Genomic DNA, 12,705 nt, shown 5'->3' with positions numbered 1-12,705 from the left:
CGGAGCTCCCTTGTATGTTATTTGCTGTTTTTCTCTTTCTCTCAGCAAGTATTTATGACGCACGTCCAAGGATAAGCCGTGAACGACTGAAGGCTCTTTGAAGACGAGTAGAGCAGCATGAAGAGCCGATGATGGAGCTTCAGAGAGCATCGCAGGGCACCACTTTTATTATATTTTGTTTGTTATTTGTTACGTTTTAAGGTTTCATATTTTAAACATTTTGTTTCTTTAGAGAGGGGCAAAGGCAGGGAGAAAGAGAGGGAGAGAAACATGATGTGAAAGAAAACCTCCGCTGGTTGCGCGAGGCAGGCAGCTGAACCAGACAGAACCTGCAAGCTAAACGTGTGCCCCCTACGACTGGGGTCAAAGCCGCGGGTCCGTGTGCAGGCTGGTTCTCAAAGCGCAGGAGGTACCGATAATATTTCCCATTTTTTCCTCACAGAACAGAGGAAATAAAAAGTAGATTTAAAGGTTAGCCATGCCGAGATTATTACCCCTTTACCTTTTTCCTTCATAGACTGTTTTGTTTGCATCTTAGGAATTATAATCCTTTTGTAGATACATGTAGGCATAGAATCTTTTTTCTTTCTATAGTTATTATAATTGAAAAAGTTGAATTGTTGGATATTTTCTCATGCATTGTTTTGGTTTTGTTTGTTTTTCATTGGATCGAGTGGGAGCTGCAAGCAAAGTAATACGCACCGACAGGAGTAGAAGACCTCAGCCGGTCAGAAGGATTGAGGTACTTTGTGATGCTTCCATGATCTTAGCAAACTTTTATGCCCCTGAGTGGAACCGGCTTCACTGCCCTAGGAGACTTTTGTATAGTCCCAATAGTGAGTGAGACATCGTAAGAGTTTGCTTTTCGTGCACACAGTGATCCCAACCTAAAACTTACCTCCACAGACTGCGTGAGGCTTCGTGGAGACCGGGTAGCAGAAACCTGCTTAGAAAAGCCCGCGGTCGTCAGGAAGAGCCATCTAGAAAAGGTAAGGCTTTCTCGCAGCCCTTAAGACCGTTGTTGAGCGCGAACACACTTTATCTCTCCATCAAGGCCAAACTCGTTTCAAAAGCAAAGGAGGTATGATTTCACCTTTCCGTATGTTATTACTGCTCTAGCTCTGTGCATCTTTGGGGCACAGTGAAACAGCATGCTACAAAAGAAGGAGCATATTTGGAAAATGAGCTCCTATGTGCTCTCCTCTGGCTTTGAACCGGCAGCTGTTCTTTCAGCAAACAGTTTCTGATAATGTCTCCATTCCTATGTCTACCAAATTAGCTGATTGAGGGATGCGCACGTCTGCCTTTGCTCTTCATCTGTTGTCCCAACTGCTGCACAAGAACCGTTAGGGTTCGGGGTCCCAACCCGGTTTCACCTTCTTGTTTCTCCCTCTTAGTTCCTTGGTTTCACTACTTTTGGAAACAGTTACCTCACTAAGTCAGTGTAACATGAAAAGCATAATGTGATGATCTCGAAATGGTACAGAGCCCTTTGTTTGTGCACGGCTCTTGACAGGTGTAGACTGTCAGCATCAGAGTCGTTTTGCAAAGTGAAGAAAATGCCGTACTTCCTATGACTGAGCTGACACGTAAACGAGTTCAGCATTGGTGTCAGTAGTCCTTTGAGCTGAGTGATTAGATGCCTCTGGCACCTGTAAATATGGCGCAAATGACTGCGTTTTCCCGAAGGCGGTGGCACCGGCTGTAAGTGATGATGGAGAAAGCAGCGATGTGCCCAGCCCGTCACAGGCAATAGTGTGGGGAAGGCCAGGGGAGGGGGAGCGAGGGCTGGGTGCAGGTGGGCCAGGCTGGGGACCATGGGGGACATCTGTCAACAGTGTCAGAAGTAAAAGCCAAAGGAAATGGCAAGCTGAAGGCATTTCTCTCACTAGCATGGTTCTCAGATAGTCAGTGCCAGAGCGGTGAAAAGGACAATGCAGGAAACCCTCAGGATTTGAAAACAAACAGACTCTCCTGAGGAATGTAAAAGAGGGAGTGGGCCTTGTGAGGGAAGAGAACATGCAGACCGGCGACAGGTAACCGAGTGTCTCTAAGTGACAAGATGCACAGATGTACACTGACTGTGTATATACCCACCCACAGAACCCAGGGCATTGAATTATGCCTTGGTCCTAAGCTCCTTGTAGACTCTATGGGTGTTATCTCTTTGTTGTGTTTTGCTTTTCCGATTTGTTGGTATGGGAGATGAAAAGGGATAGGTGTTGGGATCCAGTACGAAAGAGAGTCATAATTAATATAACTCTCTTAAGCAATATAATTGATATAATGAAGTCTTTTATTCAGGCCTGCCTTTGGTCTGTTTATTTTAGTGTAAGTAGGGAATAAAGTTAAGTAAATGCCTACTTTGTCTTGGGTTGCCTACGAAAGCTTTTGAAATGCACAAACTTGGTTTGTAAAGACTTCCATTTATTTTTAGAGAGAGACGAGAGGAAGGAGAGAGGGAGAGAACCATCGACCCATTGCCTCTGGAATGCCACCCGCCTGGGGACTGAACCTGACCGCGAATGGAACAGATGACCTTTCACTTTGCGGGACGATGGCCACACGACTCGCCGCACCGGTTCGTCAGGGCTGCGCCAACTCATTTCAAGACAAAAAGTGAAAAACAATAAACACGAGGAATAACATAAAAAAAAAAGTAAGTTCCTTTTTTTTATTTTGATTTTTCAATTACAGTTGTCCCCTTTTCCCCTAATTTCTCTCCCTCACCCAACCCACCCCCTCTCCCGCAATCATATCCTTCCGCGTTGTCCATGTCCATGAGTCTTTTATACAGGTTCTTTGACTAAACCCTTCCCTTACTTATCCCCCTTCTCTCCCTCTCCCCTCCCCCCAATTGACTGCTATTCTGGTCTTTGTTCTATTTAGTTCCTTTGTTTGTGTTGTTCTTTAGTTTCCTGTATTAGGTGATATCATATGGTATTTTTCTTTCTTTGCCTGGCTTATTTCACTAAGCATAATTCTCTCTAGTTCCATTCATGTTGTCACAAATGGCAGGAGTGCCTTCTTTCTTTCTGCTACATAGTATTCCATTGTGTAAATGTACCACAGTTTTTTGATCCACTCATCTACAGATGGGCACTTAGGCTGTTTCCAGCACTTAGCTATTGTAAACAGGGCTGCAATGAACATAGGGGTGCATAAGTTCTTTTGAATTGATGTTTCAAGATTCTTCGGGTATAATCCTAGTAGTGGAGTCGCTGGTTCAAAAGGCAGTTCCATTTTTAATCTTTTGAGGTAATTCCATACTGTTCTCCATAGTGGCTGCACCAGTCTGCATTCCCACCAACAGTGCACCAGGGTTCCCGTTTCTCCACATCCTCGCCAGCACTTGTTGCTTGTTGATTTGTTGATAATGGCCATTCTGACAGGTGTGAGGTGGTATCTCATTGTGGTTTTTATAAGTTCCTTTTTTTATAATCTTTAGAATTTCACCTTTTTCTGCCTTTTTAATTTATGTTGTTATATATCGAGTGTGATTTTTTACTTCTCTACCATCTGGTGGCTTCTCTGTTGTCCTGTAATAATTCAATGCCAAATACGCAGTCAGTGTTCCGCGAGAGCTGGAGCTGGGTGGGTGTGCTCTTTGTGCACTGCCAGAAGGTCGTGTCGTTTCTCATGTAAAGCACTTGAGACTGACATCGGTGCCTGTTAAGTGAAGAAGGGCATGCTATGGGCACCTTTCATCCTTGTTCCCTCTGGCTTGAACGTTCTGGTGTTTCTGAAGTCAATGGCATGATGAAGGCAAGTTGGCTATTTCAACCTAATATTCTACCTTGTGCTTTAAGAGCTTTGACACCAATCTGTCCATGTCATGGGTCACGTATACTTCTTAATACTCCTAGTTCACATAGATTCATGTACACAGGGTTCTTCTCAGATAGCTTTAATGATCCGGTTTTCTAAGGAGAGAATTCTGGTCAGTCTTTTCCTATTTCTTTGCCATTGCCATTGCCATGGCCATTGCCGTTGCCATTGGAAAGTACCCAAAATGCTAGATTGGGGGATTCGAAAAACAGTTAAAATGATATGATCACAGGTGGCTTCCCACCCCCCGGGCCTTCTTCTGCTTTGTGCTTTTATGGAATTTTTACAGTGAATTTCTTTTGTAAATGAAAAAAAATTTTCCCCCCTCTGGAATACATTGTATTCAGTCTCAATAAATGCAAAGAAGATACCAATGACATTTCACATTTTATTTTCCTCAAAGCACTGAACAAATAAAAAGTAGATTTAAAATACAGCCATTTCCAAATTATTACATCTTTATATATTTCATTCCTAAAGGGACTGTTTTGTTTGGATCTGAGGGATTATAGTGCTTTGTTGTCTACATGTGTACATACACTCTTTTCATTTCTTTTTTTATTATAACTGAAAATTTGAAGTTTAGTTTGTTTGCATGCATTGCTTTCTCTTTTGATTTTTGTTATTTGGTTCGCATCTAGGCTGAAAACAAAATATTATGTACCATCCGGAGTAGGAGACCTCAGCTATTGAGAAGTATTAAGGCCCTTTGTGATACTTCTATGATCTTAGCAAACTTTGATGCCACTCAGTGGAAGACTCAGAGTGGTATGTGTCTAAAGAATGAGTGTTCACTTCTGGCTATGTTACTTTCTGTGGGGATATATTAATTTTGGAACCCATATGTTAATCTCTCTAAGATCACTAGCAGTACTGTAATTACAGATCTGAAGATCCTGATGATCACAATTCACAAATGATCGAAAACTTAATTTTTATCTAATAGCTTCAACCCCGTCCACTTTTTCACTTGATATCCTTTGGTGCGACTGATAATAAATGACTGCACCGACTTCATTATTTGATTTCTCTGGGTAATCGTAATCATCTGTTGCAGAGAATTGTAGAGAAGCAAGTCCTTTAACTGAATAGCTGAGAGTTTTTAGGGTCAAAAGTGTTTTAAAATGGGGTCAGTTACTCACTGTGCCCTTGGAGTTAAAAGTGAAAAGGCTTCCATTTCCTCCATAGAATGCCTTGCCCGTAATCCATCCCTCTTCTTGTTGGGTCTGTACGATGACTATAAGCTGCTGTAGTTTTTGGTTATATGCCCTCACTTATCAGTATCTTTCTCCCCATGCTTTAATAATGATATTGCTTTTTCTGTTCAGAATCAGAGCTTCCCCTTTAAATCCTTACTACTTTGAGATAAGAATGAGACTTCTCGTTGTGTTCCTTTAAGCAAACAAAAAGTATCATCAAGCCCTTTATTTCCTTTTAAATAGTAATGCAGCAGGAGTATATTATGTCATTATCTAATGTAATTTTTTTTTTAAGCATGTAACTACCTTACGGTGCTCAGCCCGGCCCTCAGACGGAATGCGGCCACCGAGCAGGGGCAGGTCACCTGCAGACGCGCTGTGAGCCGTGCTGACCATCGCCTGCTCTGACCCAAAGCTGCACCGTGTCCTGAGCCCCGGGGTCTTCGTTTCTAAACCAGGGCCTGAGCCACGGAGCAGCCGCAGGTCGGGGGTGTGGCATCTGCTGAATGGGGCTGTAGTTCAGTGCTAGTCCTCCGTTTTTGGTTGTCACTGAAACCTCTGTATTTTAAATACAAAAGACATGAGTAGTTCAAGTTTGAGTTTGAAATGAGAGGTGCGGCGGGGCATGGCTTTCTCAGGTACAGTGAGAGCAGTCAGCCGTGCCGTCTGTGCTCTGAGCTGAGCAGAGAAGGAGGCGAGGCCAACAGACTCAAACTGTCGATGAGCCTGGAGACTGTTTAATAAGTGTGCGGGAGAAGAGGTTTGATTAGAATGTGGAATTTAAGATTTCTAAGCAGGTGTAGTTTTCGGAAATTAGAAACTATACCGTATAATCCGCACAAATGGTTTATAAAAGAGAGTAACATTGAATTACCTTGGAAAGAGATGAAGGATTTTATGACTATAAAATGACTTTATATATAGGTCCTCTGCATTTTTAATTCTACCTGCAACTACTTCATTTTTGAAATCACCTTTTAATCAAGATTTCTCTAATTCTGTCCAGAAGTAGTTCATGTGTGTTTTATTGGAGGTGCACCTTCTAAACAGTGGTAGGGATGAGGAAGTCAGGCAGAGCAGAAAGAGAATAAACTAGTGTGCGCTGTAGTACTGAGGGGATCCGGGTGACGAGTCATTTGGTGCCTCTGCAAAGTTTTTGTGCCAGTTGGGAAGAAAGTCAGTTAGCTATGGAGCCTCCGAACCTCACTGTAATTTTCACTTAGAGGTTGCTTTGAAACAGGACAAACTTCTTCTTGCTCCCGAAACAGTCCTTTTAGACTCTCCAGAGATACTGTGGATGGGATGGGCATTACTGGTGTTGAAGGCATATTCGGAAGGTAAGTGATGTAACGTAAGGTAAAGACGATGATTTTTGATGCCACAGTTATTTGGATAGTCAATTTCTATAGGTTATAGAATTCATTGCTAGAATTACATCTCAGTGCTTTGCCAGTACTAAGGGCCAGACCCTGGGTGAAAATCATAATCATTTCCCCTTCTTTCAGATAACCTGGGACCTCCTCCAGTATATCCTATGGACTGTCCTTCCCAACTTCTTCTGGAAGCCTCCCACCTTTGCCTTTAATACCTCTGTTCTAGCTAACTCTTCTTTTTACTGCTGAAACTCCTATCGGGCGCTCACAGTCGGGCTCATATGCCTTCCCAAAGGAGCTTATGGTCCACCTCGAATGTCTGCTACAAGAAATGTGCAGTTCCCTGTAGCTTTCCCACCATAGGTCTCTATACTCAGCTTTTAATGGGGCAGAGTCTAGTCGTCGTCGGCGGCGGCGGCAGCCGTCCGTCTCGAGAGACGATGGTGTAGCTTCTTAAGAGTCTATCTGCACCACCAAAAATGGCTGTGCAGTCCGACTCGGGAGTGACACGGTATCTGTCTCCTCCCGTGTTGAATCGACATCTTGCGATGACGCTGGAGTGTCCTCTCCAGTGAAGCTGAAGCTACAGAGCCTGGGCAGGGTGATATGGAGGGTCTGCTGTTGCCCATGCAGCAGACCCCCCCCTCTCTTCGCAGCTGAAGGATCCAAGGGAAAGACGGAGTCAATACAGCTTGGCTTCAGGTGCGCCGCAGGAGTTGCCGGTGTTGACTACAACGTCAAACCGCCTTAGGGACTCCGGCTCCGGATTTTCTGTCGGGGTTTACTCCCTTAGCCTTTCCCCTGAAGAGGTATGCCGCACAAGGCAGCGGAGGTTTTTTGGAGTCAGAGTTTTCCTTCTCTGATGTGCCCTGACTGGAAGATCGAACCAGCGACACTTAGCTCGCAGGCCGACGCTCAATCCACTGAGCCAAACCAGCCAGAGAGTCTAGTCAAAGTAAACTAATAATTACCATCATGAATGACTGAAAGAAATATGTTGTAGTATTGTATCATTATATTTGCAGATATTTTAATTAATGTATAGTTGACATAACATCTTACATTACTTTCAGGTGCTGGACGACATAAGGATCCGACATTTATATACCATACTAGATTGACCATCATCTAGTAGCCATAGGTCACCATACAAAATTATTACAAGGTTATTGACTGTATTCCCTGTGTTGTATATTACATCCCTGTGACTTCTTTATTTGATAACGGAAAGTTTGTATCTCTTAATCCCTTTCACCTTTTCCTTTATCCCCCACCCCCACACGACGGCAACCATTAGCCTGTTCTCTGCATCTGTGCGTCTGTTTCTGATTTCTTTTGTTGGTTTTGTTTTTTGTTTTAGATCCCACTTAGAAGTGCAATCCTAGCGTACACGTCTTTCTTGTCTGACTTCTTTCACTGGTATAACACCCGTTAGGTCCATCTAACGGCTACTGTTGCTGTTGCGTGGGGAGACACGTCTGAAGAAAATATTGCTAGGGCTGATGTCAAAGAGGTAACTGCCTATGTTTTCTTCTAGGAGTTTTAATGGTTCTTAGGTCGTACATTTAAGTCTTTAATGCATTTTGAGTTTATGATTGTGTACGGTGTAAAAACGTTGTCCAGTGTTCGTTTCTCACGTGTATCTGTCCAGTTCTCCCAACACCATCGAAGAGGCTCTCCTTCCCCGTCGTGTACCCTTGCCTCCTCGGCTATGGCTGAAGTAGCCGTATAATGTGGGTTCCTCTCTGGGTTCTCTGTTCTGTTTCATGTAGACATATATTTGTACTGATTTCAGAAATTCTACTGAAAGCCCACTCTGCCAAGTACTACACTCTTTGAGATATGACTTTGGAAGTTATTATCAAGAATGGTCTGAGTATGCCACACATGAAGCTAGCTAGCTAGCTAGACAGACAGACAGATGTGGAAAACACTGGGGTGTAACAAAAGCCATATTTATAATGTGGTTGTAGGTGCTGTGAGAAAACCACGGAGGTGAAGAGGAGCTCTCGGGAGACCCTGGTAACCACTGTAGAGGTGAAGTATATTGCAAGGAACTCTTTATTCCTCTACCCGATGGACTGTGTCTTGTCAACAAGACACTGCTTTGAGGAACAGTGCTTCCCTTTAATGTGGTGGGCCGGTGCCCAGCAGCGGGAGGGCGGGCTTGCACACATCAGTAAAGACTGGTGTGGAATGCCTGCAGTTCCCTCGGGTCTCTCACGGTGTTAGAGCAGAGCAAGCAGTCTCTGGTCTTTGGTACGTAAATCAGCACGTCGGCATCTCAGACCCTTCTTTGGTATTCATTGTCTTCAGAATGGAGTCCGTTGCAGCACTGAGAGGATTCAGGTTATCTCCTCTTCCCCCGGCCGGGTTCGGAACCAGGTCGTCAGACACATGGGCGTCAGAGTCAGCATGGTTAGTCGGTGCTGAGGAGTGAGGGCCAGACTGGCTTGCGTCTGGGCCTCTCTGCTGTTCTAGCCTTGGGACGGTCACCCAGCGGGGGTTTGAACCTGCAGGTCACACACACTCCATTAGGCTCTCTGTCTCGTGTTCAACAGGGCAGAAAGGGAAGGCAGTCCTGAAATTTCCGGTGTTTCTGACCCTGGCTCTACCCAGCAGGAACTGTGTCCCTAAGGCAGCCATTGACCATCCTGGGAAAAGGTATGTGCGGCAAGAGGTGAGGAGTCTTCCTCCTCAGGAAAACGTGGGAGGTGGAGGATGGGCAGGCTCACTTACATCCTCGCGGTTTTCGTTCCTTCAGGCTGGTGGGGCTGGGCCTGGCTGGACTTCAGTGTCCCCTGTACTGTCTTTAAAAAATATCGACGCTGACCAAATGCAAACCAAATGTTTAGGGATGTGTCAGGAATATCGACATGTTTTAAACGCTCTCCCACTGTGCTGCCAGAGCTGAGAATCGCTGTCTTTAATTCAATGGCATTAACCACTAAGCCTCTGATCAGGCTGCATCCTGTGTGGAGTGAAAGGAACAGTCTGTTAGGACGGTCCTGTGTCCACCCTTATGAACCGAAGGCTTCATTATAGGTCTCTGCAGTGCTGGTGGCGTTATAGATTTTTGCTAGAAAGGGGGTGCTGAAAAGGACCCCAATGGTGTGTTGGCCATTTAAACAATGAGGCCATGCTGTTCGCAAGACGGAATAAAACGCATTCCCTCTTTTCTCCATCTGTTATGTTACTACACACACTGATTACAGTTTGCCATCGACTCTGCAGTCAGAGTCAACGATAACCTGGATGTCTCCGTAATGTAGAAATGAAGGTCTAAAGTCAAATTGTCTTGCCTTTTTGTGTTTAAGGTAAAAAGGCCAAAGTTCTCCAATTAATTTAAGATCCAAAGAAGTTTAAAAGATTCCCCAATAGTTTGCTCTGCTCACTCTGAGGCAGAAGGGTCTTTCACGCCTGGGTAGACCTGGGCTTCCTTTGGGAGCCTTGTGCTGAGTGAACACCTGCTGGCAGAGGGTCGTTTCTTCCAGGACTCAGAAGAGTTAGTAGTCAAATGTCAGACTGCTCCTGAGCTTCATTCTTTTCGATAGTCACAGGGTATAAGTGAGAGAAGCGAGAGCGGCCAGGTCCCCGAGGGGTTCCTGCAGCAGTGTAAGGACTTCAGGTTCTGCCGAGTGAGATGGAAACTGCGGGAGGGCTGTGAGCCTGGGAAGTGACTTGCATCTCCACCTGCAATACCCGTGTCACTGAAGAGGTCACCGTCTCGTGATTTGTATATTTGACACTGAGGTACCCGATCTTCCATCCGTGAATGTTCAAATTTCCCGAAATCATTTGATTGTCCCAATCGTTCCAAGTAGTTTGCCAGTTGAAGGCTGTGCATCTTCGGCTTTAGGAGGGTGCTTCTCAGTGGCAGCAGGGGTCCCGGTCCTGCAGATGCCAGTCCAGGCCCCTCTCTTGTAATTCATTGCTTCTCCTCTCTTAGGTTTCACTGGGCCCCAGCCACTGTCTCTGATGGAATAGCAGCTCAAACATCTCCTTGCTCACCAGACCCCTCTCTAGGAGCGCCTTGGCCCAGGTGTGCTTCCCTGCCCCTCTCAGCACCTTTGTCTCCTCCGGCCTTCATGATCGCTCTTTCTTCATAACAGACCGCTGGGTCCTCCAATATGTTAATCAGCTCCACTAAGCAGATAAGGTTCTCAGCCAAGGGCAGTTCTGTCTCCTAGAGGGTAGCTGGCAGTGTCTAAAGACATTTTTGATGTTCAGAAAGGGGCAGAGGGGTGAAGAGGATACGCTCGACATTTAGCCGGTTTCGGCCAGGGAGGCCGCTAAACGTCCCGTGTACAGGGCCGCCCTCGCAACTATGAAGGGCCCAGTGCCGCGGCCCACGCAGCGCGATGTCGGACCTAAGGGGCCAGAGAGTGTGTCGACCTGGAGATTCAAAGAAAAACGCAGACACAAGACGCAAGATGAATGCAAAGCGGGGGTCAGGTGGCCCGTTGCCCTCGGATGGAGAGACAGTGACACAGGCCTGAGTCCACCAAGTTTATTTATAACGTTACAGTACATCAGCTACTGACATCAGCAGTCAGGAGGGAAAACTAACAAGTGAAACTTCTAAGAAACGAAACTGATGAGAAACCCCTGAGAAAGCTGTAGGCGGCGTGTTGAATCTCACAAGTAGCTCCTGCTCTAACCTAGTAGTCAGGATGTCCCCTGCTCCTGCTGTTTCCAGCCAGCGCGGCTCCAGCCCTCGTATTCGGTCAGACAAGACCTTGCAAATACCTGATCCTGGCCAAGCGAGCTGGCCTTCCTTTTGGAACTTCAGCTTTCACCATCCCTACAGTTCAGCCCCAAAAGGTGCACAGCGCCGGGACTGAGACACCCTGCTCCAGCTTAATCTGCCTCTCTTCCTGTATTGTCTTCTCTCAGCCACTTCTGTTCTAACAGGTAAGACCGCAGTATGTTTTTTAAATCACTTCCTTCTTGATTTTAGAGTTTGCGTATATGATTCCTAACACAAGTCCTTGGGTTGGAAATACTGTGTGTTGTTTCTCTACTCCAACCCAAGAAGACCATAGAGTCTCTTTATAATAGAGGCCTTCATTCCTTTTCATTAGTGGATTAGTAAAAGATTCCTTCCTTTGGCGGTGAAACTGGTTTGGATCTCTGAAATCTAAAGCCATGTCAGTGCTCAACTTGAAATCACATAGGGGCCCTGAACTTGTGGACAAACCACTTATATTCACAGTCGGTCCCGCCACACTTTTTAATGGGCCTGGAGGACACTCAGAACCGCATAAACAGACACCAGATTTTGGTACTGCTGATTCAGTGCATTAAACATGTAATGCTAAATACATTGTCCAGTCTCAGCCCGAAGACCTGCTGGGAAACGCAGTAAAACCATCAGTAAAAAAGTGTTCTTAACTTTATAATGCTGGAGGATCCTGCAACGTCCCTCATACCTAGCATTGAGTCTTCAGTTTTTATTAAGACCTGTGTGGTAAGCACTTGCTAAGATACGTTTTAAAAAATGTTGGTGCTTATAAACAGCAGAGGCAGTTAGCTGTTCGGAATTGTCAAGGTCATCAATCCCTCACGACCTCCCTTACTAAAACTTGTGATGTAAAGCCACTTGCTCTGGCCATACCAGTTATTTTGGTATTAAAATGTTTCTCCATGTATAACTTAAGATGCCAACCACGGCACGAGGTCTTGTGTTTTGAGGAGCTTTCAATAAGTTAGACCTTTTTCTCTTCACTTAAAGTTGGAACTAATTGAGGGGGAAAAAAGAGAGGAAAAAAAAAAAAAAAAAAACCACAGAAGAGCCTTGGGAATGGGAATAGGATAGAGAGCAAAATGTCAGGTTGCTGCTATTAAAGCTCTTGGAGAACAAGACTCGGGAGTGAGGTCAGCAGGGTTGCCAGTGCTGTGAAAGTCATAGCCAGCCTAGCCTAGCGTCGTGCGTGAGAATTGGGCCTGCAATGTAAACGCCCTCACCCAGCACAGGGAGAGAGAAGGAGGAAAGTGACTAGTGCTTTTCTCCTTTTAATAGATCAGTTTCACCACATGAGGAAACACGAGTCAAGGGATGTCACTGCCCCCAACCGTGACCCGGGAAGGAATTCATTCAGAATGGGGTGAGAAGCCCGGAGCCTCGTACACTGTAGGTTCCTCCACAAAGAAACATGAAGCTTGTGCATGCAGTAAGTCTGTCCCTCCCCCAGTCAACTACCACATGCCTGGCCTCTGCTAGTTTTATAACACGGTTCCTACTGTTACTAAATACGTCAGCAAGGTGCATTTTGTTCTTCGAACACGTATGTTCTCCTTTCTAG

At 45.3% G+C, this 12,705-nt stretch overlaps 2 long non-coding RNA genes across 5 annotated transcripts; both read left to right on the top strand.

Moving 5' to 3' along the window:
* Window positions 1-243: 243 nt before the first annotated feature.
* LOC149997381 (uncharacterized) lies at window positions 244-2,543 on the top strand. The gene is made up of 3 exons (XR_016514338.1): window positions 244-742; window positions 907-989; window positions 2,438-2,543. It is a non-coding gene; the product is annotated as an uncharacterized LOC149997381 (long non-coding RNA).
* A 1,533-nt stretch (window positions 2,544-4,076) lies between these two features.
* LOC149997380 (uncharacterized) lies at window positions 4,077-12,503 on the top strand. Of its 4 annotated transcripts, XR_016514314.1 has the most exons (9): window positions 4,077-4,596; window positions 5,323-5,510; window positions 6,296-6,364; window positions 7,761-7,913; window positions 8,374-8,437; window positions 8,717-8,773; window positions 8,962-9,064; window positions 10,350-10,442; window positions 12,423-12,503. It is a non-coding gene; the product is annotated as an uncharacterized LOC149997380 (long non-coding RNA). The 4 variants fall into 4 exon arrangements; XR_016514317.1 differs by lacking the exon at window positions 8,717-8,773; XR_016514315.1 differs by lacking the exons at window positions 10,350-10,442; window positions 12,423-12,503 and adding an exon at window positions 9,955-10,015 and having other exon boundaries at window positions 4,079-4,596.
* The last annotated feature ends 202 nt before the right edge of the window (window positions 12,504-12,705 follow it).

Source organism: Furipterus horrens, unplaced genomic scaffold, assembly GCF_987537825.1.
Source record: "Furipterus horrens unplaced genomic scaffold, mFurHor1.1.pri manual_scaffold_11, whole genome shotgun sequence".
Taxonomy (NCBI): domain Eukaryota; kingdom Metazoa; phylum Chordata; class Mammalia; order Chiroptera; family Furipteridae; genus Furipterus; species Furipterus horrens.
The sequence above is the reverse complement of the archived record's forward strand: the minus strand, read 5'-3'. Positions and strand labels throughout refer to the sequence as shown.